The sequence below is a fragment of the Apteryx mantelli genome, chromosome 1, assembly GCF_036417845.1.
Source record: "Apteryx mantelli isolate bAptMan1 chromosome 1, bAptMan1.hap1, whole genome shotgun sequence".
NCBI classification, from domain to species: Eukaryota; Metazoa; Chordata; class Aves; order Apterygiformes; family Apterygidae; genus Apteryx; species Apteryx mantelli.
The window spans coordinates 96,417,452-96,432,062 of record NC_089978.1 but is presented as its reverse complement, the minus strand read 5'-3'; the positions used below and the strand labels follow the sequence as shown (position 1 = coordinate 96,432,062).

The 14,611-nt window shown below is 48.8% G+C and overlaps 1 long non-coding RNA gene across 1 annotated transcript; it reads left to right on the top strand.

Moving 5' to 3' along the window:
- The first annotated feature begins 2,311 nt into the window (after positions 1–2,311).
- On the top strand, positions 2,312–13,383 carry LOC106483662 (uncharacterized). Its single transcript, XR_001292437.2, has 4 exons — positions 2,312–2,355; positions 3,212–3,447; positions 11,609–11,691; positions 12,122–13,383. It is a non-coding gene; the product is annotated as an uncharacterized lncRNA (long non-coding RNA).
- Positions 13,384–14,611: the final 1,228 nt, after the last annotated feature.

Below are 14,611 nucleotides of genomic sequence, written 5' to 3'. Positions count from 1 at the left end.
CCTCATCATTTCAGCCTCTGGACTCAAGCCGTTCTCCTCTACACCACTTGCATCTTCTGTGGGCCAAAGATACTTGTTTCACTGCTGGCATTTCTCCAGGTTCATTAAAAATAAGGAAATAGAAATGCAGCCTCTGGAGGTGGTAAAACTCTGCAGTGCCCGCATGCTGCCTTCCGCAGGGTAGAAGTGCTGTGTTGTTGCCAAGGGGCTTCCTTGAATTCCTCCTGCTTATTACTTGGATTTGGCTGACTGGGGGGTTGTGCAGCCCCGTGGAGATACTGGGGAATCACTGGTGCAGCGGGGAAAGACCGACTGCTGGCTCGAGCAGGCAGGTGAGCCTCACTCAAGGGAGTTTCCATTGCTAAATGTTTACTTGGTACTGGCTGGGAAATATCAGGAAATACCCCACTCCAGGCTGGCTAGATGGCAGGGGAGAGAAGTCACAGCGAGGGCAGTGCTGGGAGGTTTCACTTCAGATAAGCAATACTGCTGAGGACTGCAAGATCCTGAACCCCCTCCTTGGCCTACTTGCCTTACCCACCTAGGCTGGATTCTGCGTAGTGGAAGCAGCCCCGGAAATTTCCCGTTTGGGTAATTTCTCCCTCTGCGTGCTGTTCTTGTTTCTTCTGGTTTGCTGTTATCTCCCCCTTTTGCTCCAGTGGCCTAGCTGGAAACTTGTGCCAAGGACACTGCTGGCGTGGCAGGCAAGGGCCAGAGGTGTTTGGCGCTTGTTTGTATTTGAAGTTTGTGCACTCTAGGGGTAAATCCGCTAAAGGGAGAGCCCAGATGCCCTTTGGAAGCTGGACCAGCTCCTAGTTTGCAGGATCACAGAGGCAGAAAGGAAACTGTCCTTAAACTGCTCCCAGGGGCCAAGCTTGCCCCAGGAATCAAAGAGTTTGAAGCTGACTCCTCCCTTCATTTCTGTGCTAAACATGGTAACTACAGATGAGAGCCATGGCTTGTGCGTTAATATGAACAAGGTGTCAGGGAGTGGTAAATGCAGGTAGCTGCCATACCTCAGCACTGGGGGACCGCTATTAAACATTCAGCATCATTACTTCAGTGCATACAGGAAAAAAGTACACATCGCTACTTTGAACTTGTACCGATGCAAGTTAGCTGAAAAATAGTATCGGCTCAGTTTAAAATTGTTTGCAGAGCATCAGATCCATACTGGACTAGTATGGGTCCAGTGTTGGTAGGAGGGGGCTTGGCATCACTATACCAGACATGAGTTGAACGCTGCAGTTACAAAGACATATATTTGGTCTTTTCTCAATTTGCTTATTTGCTGTTGCATCCCTGCTAGGAGGATGGGCAGGAGAAGAAAGTGGCTTGAATCCAACAGGTTTCACTCTGTGAGCCTGCATATCATCAGGTGAAAAAGTCTCTTAACAGATCTGAAGTAGGTGAAGGTCTTTGCAAGTAATGCAACTAGATCCTCACATGGAGTCTTCTTTCCTGCAGCAGTCTTGCTAGTTCTGCATTTCACGCTTTAGCATGCTTTGCATGGGCTCACCTTGATTGCAGAGTGAAGAGATGGCCTCTCCCTGCAAGTTAAGCGTGTGATGAATCATTACCAGCGATGCTCCCTTTTACCCTTGATTTAACTAAAGACTATTTTAGGAATGTTTCTGTTGTTTCTGATCCTTAATATAACCAAAGTTACAGGTTAAGACTTTAAATATAAACCTCTCTTCTTCATCATCTCACACTCATGTTTACTCTTCTGTTTCCTTGACTGCTAAAATGGGGTTGGCAATGCTTCATAAGGGCTTGGGGGTGAAGGCAGCATATTGGTTATTTCTGGTTTGCTAGCCCAGAAGCAAACCTTTTCTGCACCACGTGCACATTTTGCTCCAGCAGACTGAAATGACTGTGAATGGTTGCTCTCTTGAGCCAGGTATGAACCACAGTTCTGCCACTAAATAGATTTTCCTTTTGTTGTCACATTAATTTGCAACTCATTAATAGTGACAGAAGTGAGGTACTGCACTGATGCAGATTTGCATATTCATGACTAACTTATTATTAAACAAATAAGATTTTCCTAGCTTAGGAAGCACCCAGAGTAATGCCACCTTGTACATTATATCAGCCTGGCTGTTTTATTTTTCTTTTAATATGTTAATAGATGCAAGGGGTGCCCTTTTTTAGTAAATACGCAGCTATAAAATACCAGGTAATTTAAAATATCAGAATTGTTTAAACAGTAATCCATTAACAAACCTGTCAATAATTGAGCAGGAATAGCTGTTTAAGGTACTAACCAATTAATCAATTCTAACTTCTTGCTTTGTCACCTAGTAATGCAGAGTACCTGCAAGGGCACAGCTGAGTCACCGTAGCAGAGAGGTAAGCAGCAGGCAGATAGCTTAAAAAACAAAAAAACGTTTTTTACGTGCTTTATGGGTCATGCCCAAGAACTGAAGTTAGGGTCAAATCGTTTATTTCTCACACTCGGCTGCTTTTATTTTGTCCCGGGGCTGTAACGCTGTCCGCCCCCAGGACCGAGGGCTAGGAGAGAAGCCGAAGCCTTTGCCTGCTCGGCCCGGGGGGGGGGGGGTTGCAGGGCGCTGGGAGCCGGCGCCTCCCCGCGAAGCGCCGCGCAGGGGCCGCCCGGCGCGGCGGGCGCTGCCGGTCGCCGCCGCCTCGCCTTGCTCGCACCTCGGGGCGCGGGGAAGCGTCTCTATCGCGGCTCCGCAGGGCCCTCCCCGCTCCGCCGCCTTATCTCCGGCGGCAGCTCTGCCCGCCGGGTACCGCCTGGCCGCAGCTCCGCGGCGGGCGGCGGCCGCGCTCCCCGCAGCGGCCGGCGCGGGGGAAGCCCCCCCCTCGCCCCCCGGCCCCGCGCCGCGCCGCGGGAAAGCTCCCGGCCCCAAACCCTGAGGCAGGGGGAAGCGGGGCGGGTGAGCGGCCGGGTCGGAGGCAGGCGGTTTCCGTCACCCGCTGGTAACTGTGATGGTCATTTCTCACGCAGTAATGCTTTTTTCTTTTCCTTTTTTTTTGGTTCCCTACAGGCCTATTCAAGGCTAGCCCGTATGCATAACAAAACCCTCTTCGCCTCCCTGCTATACCCATGTGTTTTATTCCTTTCGGGCTCTTTCAACAGTTTATAGGGTACTGAATATAACTGCGTGCGCGGGAACCAGCTGGTTGTTACAAAGTTTCTCTCAGTCCTCAAGCTATTTTTTTTCCTGGCTTGACTTTCCAGCTGCCTTCAACAGTGTTGCCTAACCAGGAGACCAAGGCGGCTCTTACCCTGTCCTGCCGTTTCCGTGTGAGTCACAAGCCACCCCTTCCGAAACGTCAGCCCCATGCCCCCAGCCTCCCAAGGCTGAGGGGTTTCTATTGCTGGCTAATCGCAAAGGGTTTATGGCAGGGTTTAGACACAGCTGAAACTTCTCCCAGGAGCGTGAGACAACTGTAACCTCAAAGACTATCTGGAAGGTAAGGAATAAGGTGAGGCAGTTTTTAAAGACTGTATATTCCCGCCTTTCAGTGCCCTTTTCTAACCGGGAACAATTTCATTTTCTGACATGGGGTCTGTGATCTTCATCTCATCTGTCAGGTCCTTCATTGGCAGAATGAGGAAATCCAGCCTGTTTATTGTCAGTGGGTCTAAAGCCCGATTGCCACTGCTCCTCGGCCGGGGCCATTTTAATGTGCCGTGGATGTACAGAGTTAGTCAACACAAGTGGCAGACACTCATGATATCAGAGACGGTGTTTAGTATTTGTAGCTGTTGAAATTTCAAGGAAAAGGCTCCCTAATGAAAATCCTATTCCAATATGCCAGAAAACTCTTGTTTAAGAAAAGCCTACATGAAGGCAAGTCCTGACAGGCCTCCGGAAATGAAAAGGGCAGATTATTTAACAGCTGATCAACACTAATAACCCTTGGCAAATACAGTATGCAAATTTAACACTGGGGCCAACACACGCAGAAGGTACTCTTTTCTAACAACCCAGCCTGGCTGCTCAGAAATGACCACCTTTTAATTGCAGAGCCCATCGCTGGGAATTGGGAGCCTGGGGCTCTGGTTGCCACACGTTAGATGAGAGGTCCGTGGGTGCTTATTTAGGAGAAGTTCCTCAAAGACCACAGGAATATAATGGGTGTTAGGTGTCTGACCGCTTGGTGGGCGCAGGCGCAGCCTCTCCGTTAACCTTGTTGTGTTGCTGAAGTGAGGGGTATAGAGCACTGAGGGTACTGATCTGAACAGTTTGAAGCTGGATACCTGCCTCCGCCCCCTGACATCTTAAGGGAAATATTTTGAATAACTTTGAGATTTGCTAATCTACACAAAAATCCCATTTCTGAGGTGAGCCAGCTCACAGGCGGAGTTAAACTTAGTTAGCTCTGCTCTGGGTTTCCCCTTCAAGCAGGCCACGCAGAGGAAAGCATGGGATAGGAGCTGAGCACAAAGTGAGCAATTCATCCTTTTGCCTCTCCAGCTCTGAGGCATGAGGGTGGCTTCGTAGCTACCAAGCTGCCCTGCCAGACTGAGCCCCCCAGCATGAGGACCATCCCTGTGATACCCTTGGTGCTGCTGGAAGCACTTAGGTATTTGGGGCATCTAGTTGCAGCAGCTGCTGCCACTCTCCCATGGGGTTTCTCTGCAGGAGAGGGCTTGCTGCTGCTGGATGGGGGCAGTCCCCACTGCAAATATCCCCTGCTCCCCTTGCAAGCTGATTGTGCTTGCTGATGGGTAGAAATCGGACCCAGGAGAGCTTCCCGCTCTCCCAGGGAGGCCAGTGGGGCCTGCATACCCCCTAGAATGCAGCCCAAGGGAAGGAGGCAGATCTGCCCAGCCGGGGGAGCAGGGCAAGAGAGGAGGAGTGGGCAGCTCAGTGCTGCCCTTTTGGTGGCAGTGTGGCGTTAGCTTGGCTCTGCTGTCTCCCGTAGCTTCCCTCAGAGAGATGAGCGAGCATGTTGTGTGCATCTGGAGCCTGGATGCTCAGAGCAGCCACCAGCTCCTGACATAGCTATTAACAGCCCAGTGACCAAAAGTGTCTGGTCCCCAAGGGGTTACCTCTCCTGAAATGGCTGCCATGCCCAAAGAGCCAGTGTGCCTTTGATTACCACCGCTTTCAAAGGCTGAGAAGTGAGCTTGATTAGCAAAGTCAACAAAGAGATGCAAATAGGCTGCATCAAAAAGGCGCATTGTTAGTTTTCAAGTCAATGCCCTGGGTAGCAGCAAGCAACAATTGTTGATGTTGGGAAACTTTAAAAGAAGGAAGGGTGTGTTATTCTGGAGAAACCAGTGGCTCAGACCAGCTCATGGCTTTGTGGACACAAAGCAGTGTCTCTGTCTTCAAGGTTACTTAATAGTAAACAACTGCTGGCCAAAGGAAATCAACCTACTTCTGCATCAGCCCGATTGAAACGCCAGTACTTTGGTTATTTCCAGAGTGCAGCAGGAGTTTCAGCAGGGGCAGCGCAGACTGGAAAACTCCAGAAAGCCCAGTTCCAGGCGGGGTTTATTTCTGCTGGTCTACAGGTCAGGTCAAAACTACAGCTTTGTGCTCAGCCCGTTTGACTTGCCAGAGCTTTAAACATCCGGCTCAGTTGCTAACAACGTTAAGCTCAAGCGTGCTCGGTGCTTGGCGGGGCCCCCTGCTATTGCTTCGGAGGCAGAGCGAGGATAGTCCCTGCTCCTCGCCCACGGCTGCATTGCAACCAAACGGCCCCTAGGACATTCCCTTAAGCTCACCCCTCTTCGGTTGCCGCTCTCTCACGAACGCAGAGGAATGCAGTATCTCAGCCAGTCCGTAAGTGAAGGTGTAAGACATTTTTTTTTTTTAAAGTACACAGCAGAGACTTCTCCAGGGCTTAGTCTTTTTGCAAAGTAAATTTATTTGGCAGGTTTATTTCTTTATCAGGTATTTGTCTAACCTTGTGACACTGAGAGCTGATTTCCTGATACAAATGTTAAAATCTAGATTCCCAGAACTGTGTACTGTCACAGCCAGTGTCCTAAACACCCTCACTCTGGGTTCAGGTAAATCCCAGGGACCCTCACATGACAGCTAGAGACCCCAGAGATGCTGGGTAATTTACACACCAGTCACACTGGGGCACTGTGATGTACAAGAGCCAGGAAAACAGAAGGCCCCAGTAACAGGGCAGGAGACAGGTTTGTGTTAGGTCTTGGCTGACACACATTTCTGGCTCTTTTCTGGAGTCAGCGCTGGGAGCCTTGGCTGAGAGGCTGGTGGATTCAGGGGTTTAAAAACAAGCCTCCATCTGACAGGACAGGGAGATTAGAAATATTTTAAGTGCCTGAAGGTTTTGCAGCATTGCTGACTGATCAAATAAAAATACCTGAATCATAAATCAATGTAATTTAAAGCAGATTTATTTAGAAATTGAGATTGGGCACTAAGGGACTTATCCAAATCACTCTAGTTTGCCGTGAGCCCCAGCCAACAGGATGCATGATCCTAGGTTAGGTGATGTGGGTTGCAGGTGTGCTGCCTCCTGCTTAAATCAGACCTAGGCAAGGGCAAGGTGCTGTGGCACAAGGGACTGGGCCAGTGCCCAAAGCGAGGAGGGACTCGGCTGCCTGGTTCCCCCCGGGCTGCTGCCTGGCACTGGCCGTTGGCAGCGGGAGGAGCAGGCGTGTGATGTGGGCTGCAGTGCGACATAAGGTCTCAGTGCAGCCCAGCGGGTTGGGGACCACAGCCAGTCCCAGCAGTGCTGGACACGCTGGGGAGTCTGTTCCTTCACTGCCTCAGGCACTGGTTTAACGGGGAGGCTTCACTGTGCTCTGCCATCACCTGCTGCCTCTCCTGCTCAGTGTGTGGCATGATGCTGTGGCTCTTTCTCAGCCCCAAGCACCAGATGCAGGGTGTTGAGGAGACATTACAGTTCCTCAAGGGATGCACATGTGTGCGCGCGTGTGTGCTGGCTGCTTATGCCTAGCCACAGCCATGCGGGAGATCTTGCTCCCTGACCCAGCACATGAGCCAGAAGGGGAATGTTTGCTCCCTGTTCCCATTGGGGCTGCAGTCATCCTGCAAACACACTAGGCTTCCTTTAAAAAAAAAAAAAAAAGGCATCTGAGAGCTTGCAAAGCAATACCACAGTGGCATTTATTAATTTTTTATCATAGATCTTCCTCCCTCGCCCTACTCTGATTTGCATACCTGTTAATCCTCTCTCTCCTGCAATAATTCTGTGAAGGGTAGGGAAATAATACCTGAGCAATAACTCCTTGACTCTGAAGCTGTATAAGACCCTTCATGCCACCACTCTCAGAGCAGAGATCTCCAGCAAGAGAAAGCAGGAAGCTGGACCTTCTAAGAGCCACATGCCAGCTACACGCCCCAAGGCAAGTCAAACGTCTTGAGTACATGAAACTGAGCCCTGCTAGTGCCGGATGGCTCTTCCCTCAGAAATCTCCTTGCCCCTGGCAAAAATTTGCCTTTAGAAAGCTGCTGATGCTGCCGTTCCCTACCGGCAGGGTCTCCCCTGCAGCAGCACTGCCTGCCTGGGCGGAGGGGAGGAAAGCCCTGTGCACGGGAGGATTTCAGCGCTCCCTCAGACCCTGCCTGGGGAGCTGGGAACACCACCTCACCTCCTGCAGGTGCTGGGAGCGAGCACCCCACAGCGGGCACCCCCTTGGTGCCACCACGGGGCTAGGTCTGACCCCAGTGCTGCTGGCTGGTTTCTGATGAGCTCTGCCAGTTTTAGCCAGCAAGGAGCTGCAGACAGACACGTGCTCCTTGTGGTTTAGTTCATCACTTTTCTTACTGCTGTCTTTATCCTCTTCCCCCCATCTTCTTATAGCATTTGGGTTTGTGGCTGAATGACACCTCTTTCAGTAAAAATCCTAAAGATGGGCCAGTCAGGCTCAGATCTGGGGAGAGAAAGAGAGCAAATCCCTCCAGAAATCCCTGGAAAAGCCCAGCCAGTTTTTGCTGTCCTCCTGCCTCCTCTGTGACCAGGAAGGGACAGGACAAGCAGGCAGGGGAGGAAGGACAGCAGGGTGATGAGTAGGTGGTGGAGTGCTCTAGGGAGCTCACTGCCCTTATTTGGAGACTGTGGCGTGGGTGGACAACAGAGGGAAGCATAGGAGAACAGCAGGAAACTTTAAGTTTCAGGAGGAAACTTTTATCGCACAGTGATAAAACACAATAGCGAGCCCCCAAACAGCACGCACTGCTTAGCGGGAGAATGACTAAAACTAGTCATACCCCAGTGAGCTGCAGCTGTGCCAAAGCCGCGCTACACTCTGACTCTGCTGGAAACAAGTTCATTTTTTAAGGCCTGAAAGTTGCATCTTTGAGGGCTTTTGGAGTCAGCACAGCAACCCCGTGTGCCACACGCAACCCTCCTTGCTCACTGCCCCGGAAAAGCAGCCTAGACTCAGTCTGCAGTGGTGGAGGTGAGAGGAGACAGGTGATCCTCACCACAGTATCTCTCCTGTGATGCTGAGATAGAGCCCACGCTGCTTTTTGCCGGACACACGGAGCGGCTGCTGGAAGCGGTCCATACCACAGGCATTAGGACAGCAAACCTGGCACGTGAGCCAGGGCAAAGTGAGACTATACCGTGGCCCCATACATCTGTGCCAGGCAGCATCACTGCGCTTTCTACAGACAGGTGCAGAGCTCGTGCCATAGGCAGGGGGAGCTGGGAGGTGGGCAAAGCACACCTGGAGCAGGCGCGATAGCACAGGCAGGCTGCGGGCTCGTGCTCACACTGTGTGCAGCCCGGAGACATGCTGGGCCAATCCTTTGACAGGCCCGTTGCTGGCTTTTGGCATGGCTTGCTTAATCAGGCATTTACAGTGAGGTCTAGGAGGTTCCTCTTTCTGGACTATATTAAGGCGTGCACAACGGCTTAAGGGTGGGGGTTAGAGGACAGCAAGAAGTTGTGAAAGAGTAGCACGCCAGAGCCCACGAGTAACTAAGGCTTCTTGGCAGCATTTCAGAAAATGGGGTGGTCCAGTTAGGGAGTTCAGGAAATTGTCTGAGCTAGATTAAACATTTTGTAAAACCTTCTGGGTGCTTGAGAGCTGACTTGAAAGTTGGCAAAGTTAAATAAAACAAAAGTTAACGCATTCCCCTCAATTTATTTTGTTACAGGGCTCGTATACAGTCAGTCTCTTTCTCATTATTTTGAATGCCCCTTTCCGTTTGAAGGCACGAGTATCTGCACAGCAAAGTCCTGGGTCTATTTCACAGCAGCGTGGAAGGCCACAAGTGACACAGCAGAGCTTTTGTACACATTTCCAAAGCCATAAATAACCTTTAGGCATAAAACTGGATTTATCTCTAATTGGAGCCTGGGTGTCTCTGCGGGTCTGTGGTTCACTGTTGTCTTAGTCTAGTCCCAAATCCATGAAGTGTCCAAAAGCCAAAAGCCTGCCCTGACTCCATAGCTGTTTTCCAGTAGCTGTACTCTGTCCTGGAGGAGAAAGTGCTGCCACGGTTTGGGCAAGAGAAGCATCAGTCTTCCCTGGCAAATCTCAAATCAGCCTCTGGCACAGCACGAGAGTAACAATGAAAACAACGATAGGGTTTCTCTCCGGGGAGGACGGAGGTGCCAAGACACACAGTGCTTGAGCAGAGCAAGAACTGCTCTGCACTTGTGCCTGGCGTGGGCAATTTCTGAGAGCGCGGACCTCAAGGTACGCGTCTCCACTTTCCTTCAGAGAGAAAGTGGTGTGTGAGCTGCCTAGAGCAAAGGATTTCCACTGCTCATGTAAGCTGCAGAGGATGAGATGCTGCACAGCAAACCCCCACCTTGCCTATATCTCCCTTGTGGAAACGGAGCCCCTGATAGAAAAAAAATGCCAGTCTGGGAATTTACCTGCTACGGTCTATTGGGGAAAGTTTCTACCAGTGAAATCAGAAGCGGTATCAGGCACAGAGCAGATGTCTGCAGCTTCCTTGCTCCATGGAAATAAGGAAGTAAGGAACCCATTTAGACAAACAGTCCCACATAAATCTTAGCCCAACTGTTCTTGCCTGCGCCAGATTCCATATGATCTCTGTAAAGGGTAAATTGAACTCTGCTTCATTGACAGAGCTCAGTGCTATTAGTTATACCTGTCTTTACAACAGAGCTGCATTGGGTGAGAAAAGAAAAGCAGGATGGCCCCAGGAGAGAGAGAGAAATCAGAACATAAATGCAGGTATCAAAGCAGAAAAATGCAGAGAGCGGTAGTAGCCCAGGGTATGTTGGAGACGAAAACAAACTCTTATCACAGTAAGAGCAGAGGAAGCCATCCCACTGAAGGGAGGAGACAAGGATGACAGCTGACATCCTGCAGAGAGAGAATCTAAGGTCTGGGGGAGGGAGAGCACAGCCCCAAAGGCATGGCATTGGGAAAGGACGCAGCTCTTAAAGACGCAGATTCACTGAGCACTTCTGCCGACAGGCAGCCTGAGCCAGCCAGACAAACTAGCAATTACCAGTTATGGAGACTGCGAGCAGGTGTGTCAGCATGGGTATTTTTAAACGGTGCAGTTTACAGATTCCTTGCCATCCACAAAGTCCCAGGAGAAAGCGAGAGTCTAAACACCCACCTGGAATCTGTTCAGATGAAAATGAATTATTAAAAGAAGTGGAGATTTATTGGCTTTTAAAAATTTTATTAATGGGACATGGAGAGTAACTCTGCACCAGCAATGTCAGGAGGCAGGGCAAGAAATAAAGTTCTGCCTTTGAAGGAGGTCTGTTCCAGGGAGAAGCTGGTAGCCTGTCCCTGACCACGTAGTGGTCAAAAGCGTGCCAGCTCCCACTCAGTGCCCAGTCCTCTTTGGCAGATTTCTAGCATCTGAAGGACAATGCAGATAGACCAAGCAGAAAAGCTAACAACGCTTCTCCTTTCAGCATAGAAGCTATTTGGCAGTCACAGGTTATGAGAGCTTTGGCTAAGACCTTCGTATGCCAGGAAAGCCTGTTTGCTCTGCTTTTGGAAGGAACAACCTCAGACACACCCTCAGGCATTTGATTTCTAAGATGCCCCTTTTTCTGAAGACAGGAATTGATAAGCATGCTCTGACCTCTGGCAGAGGAGGAGTGATGCTGTGGTGACTAGAAGACTAAGCTAAAAGTGAAGACAAGCAAGAAAAAGCAAAAGGGGAATACAAAGAGAAGATCCTGCCAGTCGTTGTACTTTATGTAGAGTTTTAATGTCAGGACTTAGTGGAAGGGCTGCTGTTTCTAGTAGTCTGTGAATGTTGCCTGCACTGGAAGGTGGGGATTAAGCCACTTTCCCTCCTGACCATATTGTGATGCCAGAAATAAATATAATTTTCCTTTGGAAAAGCTGCCAGTTAAGTTACTACATGTCAGAAAGGGGATGCTTGAGGAAGGGGAAGTAAAGGAAAGACAAATCTCTGTGCTCAGATGCACACAAAGAATGCATACATCTCCTACCTTACAGTTTACTTATGACTGGATATAAGACGGAAGATTACCAGTGTAACCTTCAGAAAACTGGTTGCAAGAACATTTCCCCATTAATGCTGCTAGTGGGATTGTGATTGCATTATGCTAGCCACAGCTGGCCAACTAGCAAAGCTGAACTGTAGACGAACTCTGTATAAAACCATTTTGCGTTGTCTGCTGCCTGAAATTTGGGTCTTTGTAGGAAAGGCGTTGAAGACAGCTCAGCAGTCTAGGATCTGGCTCTGCTTGATGGCTGAAATTCACCTGTCAGTGTTCAGACACCAGGTATGAGACTCACCAAGCAAACAACCACACAGCACTTGCTTGCAGGTAGAGTGGTGAACTTGTGTCACACACACCGCCAAAAATGTATGCCCAAAACCAACCTGTTAGTCACAAGCATTTGTGTACATTTCTCCGTATCAGCCTCTCAACTTGATTACAGACAAGGTACACTGCAGCACAAAGAAGAAATGTTTTCTAAAATGTGTTTACTTTGTTCACCTCTGATATTAGTGACACTCTGATAAGTATTTTCTGGTGAACTCACCTCATATTGGAGATGGTAAGGAGTGAAAATTCTTACTTGCGCCACTACCCTGTGAAATACCACAAGATAGCGATTACTCTGCAAATTTGGATTCCGCCCTTTAGTGCCGAAACCTATGAAAATGAATGTAGCCGTTTGTCTTGTTACTTCTCCCTCTTTCTCCAGGGAATCTGTCACATGAGTAAATTACAATTAGAATGAAAAGGGCTAAAACAGCATCTCCTCAGACTTCCCACAGATCCATCCCTGCTTCTCGCCTGCTGTAGATCTCTGACGATCCACTTCTGTAAAGGAAGGGAGAGAGAGCTCCCTGCTCTGACTACATCTTGAGTTTTCTTTTGAACTTTTATTTTTTCTGCCTGTGGTTGAATGTAATTTCATGCATGTAACATTTCATTCATGTACATAATGCTGATGTGGGCCACACTGTTCTAAATGCAACAGAAGCAATTTGCTCATCATGTTGATTTATTGTAAAAGCTGGTGTCTTTTCTTGATTAAGATGTGTATTTCTGTTTATTTTTACTGCAATGCACAAAGATGTTCAATGACATTTCGACTGCTCAGAGCTGTAGCTGAGTCCAGAGAAGGGTGACTTGGAGCTCTGACAAAAGCTGAGAGGGAAGTGCCTCTCTGATCTCTGTAGCTGTGGTTTACAAACCAGATAGTAACTTTTGTGTATGGACAGCCTTTAACCACACTAAGACACACATTTGCAGAAGACCTAACCTGCTGATAGAGTCCCTGTATTTGCAAACAAGCTTGTAAAAAAAAAAAAAAAAAAAAAGTTGCCTTCTAAAGTGTGTTTTGCTGGAAACCATGTCAAAATCAGGTCCAGCCGTTACACAAAAAAAAAAAAAAAAAAAAAAGTAAACTTTTTCCCCATTCTCTGTATCTTAAAAATCCCATTATCTCTGGAACAAAGAGTAACAGTAACCGTGCTCTTTCTCACAGCTGTCCTCTTAGCACTAAGTCACTCTGTATCTACATTAAGGGTGCTTGGTAGGCAGTGCAGTACTCCTGTCCTGTACAGGCAAAGTGCTTGTACCATGAATGCAGGTGTAGCAGTAAAGCTGGGCTGCATAAAACTACAATAACAAGCATGCCAAGGAGTGAAACAAGCAGCTTTAGCAACCATTAATCTAATGGTGCCTACTCAACGGGCTCTGCCAGTGCACCTACACAAGGCAGGATCACACCAATGCTCTCCCCAGCTGACTCGGCTGTGTTGATGGATGTAGGCAGTGCAGAACTATCTGCATTATAAGAACTGCCACATGTAACACTATCCCTTGCAGTAGTGTGTAGAAATACTATGAGTAACATACGTTAAAATAAGAAATTACGTGGCGATTACTAGACACTTGATCTGAGAACAGACAATGGGATTTCACTGTCTTCTGAAATAAAAAAGGATAAACCATAAACTCGTCGATATTCTTATTATGCTAGTTAACCTACTCACACGGTACACAAGACCAAGCTATTGTGGAGTGTGTTTGAGCTGAGGAAGAGAAAAAGGAAAAAAGAAAAAGTTCTTTAAAGGAAAGTTCAGATATATTTCAAAGCACTACAGCTCTAAAAACACCAAAGGAGTTTTATCAAACTTCCCAGAAAAAACTTTCCTCTGAGAGGAAATAGGGCAAGTGAGATTTCAAAGGGAGAGATTTTTTTTTTCCTGGGGTGCAGAAATGATGACTGAAAAAACTCAAACCCAAAGCCTCCTGAATGTGCATTTGGCCTGAGCTGTAGCATGGCTATGTCAGGCCTTAATTAAGACTAGACATGCGCTAGGTTCGCTGACTAAAGTGCTGGATTAATCTTGGATGATGTTGATATCCCAGATTCACCCAAAGAAGCTCAGTTACCACAAAGCACTGATTCACTGTCCCTTACAAAGAGTGCGGCTTTTTCTTTTTCTTTTTCTTTTTTTCTTTTAATTCTTCCACTAATTAGCAGCGGGTAGTGAATAGGAAAGTGTTTATCCTCCCCCCATCAGTTCAGTACCCTGCTGCGTTATGACAGATGCAATGCTAATTAACGTGACCTGGCAGATAATATTTAATCTGAGACAGAGGATCGTGGAAACACCTGACTGTCTTGGGGCTGGTCACCGCCCAGGTGCACCCTAAAAAACCTCCCACCCGCCTTTCTAGGGACACCAATGGCTTTTAATTGAGCTGAAAAAAAAAACAAAAAACAGAGCCTCCAGGGCTGTGTCTACGCTGGGTTTTTGGGCTCTTCTCGCTCCAGCTGCTGTTGTCCCCAAGGAGGGGGTGCCGGTGCAGCTAATCGCCTCTCTGCGCCGCCATGACAGCCCTGCTGCCTCCGCCTTGGCACCCTCCCCCAGGCCAGCCAACGGGGCATCCCCATTGGCCAGCCTGAGGCCCTGAGGGGTGTGCGATTGGCTGGTGGGGCAGGGCGTGCGCTGTGATTGGCTGGCCGGATGGCGGGCCCAGGCAGGCTGTGGGGAGGCCATGGTTGGGCCTGGTGCCATGGGGACAGTGGCGGATGGGGATGGCGGCGAGGGGCGGTTGGTTGTATTTGTCCTCTGAGGCAGACAAGGCCCATGCTGTACATGTTCAAGTTAACAGGATTAAAAAAGAAAGAAAAAAAGGCACATATTTTTAAGTGCCCAAGTAAAATTGCTGTGTT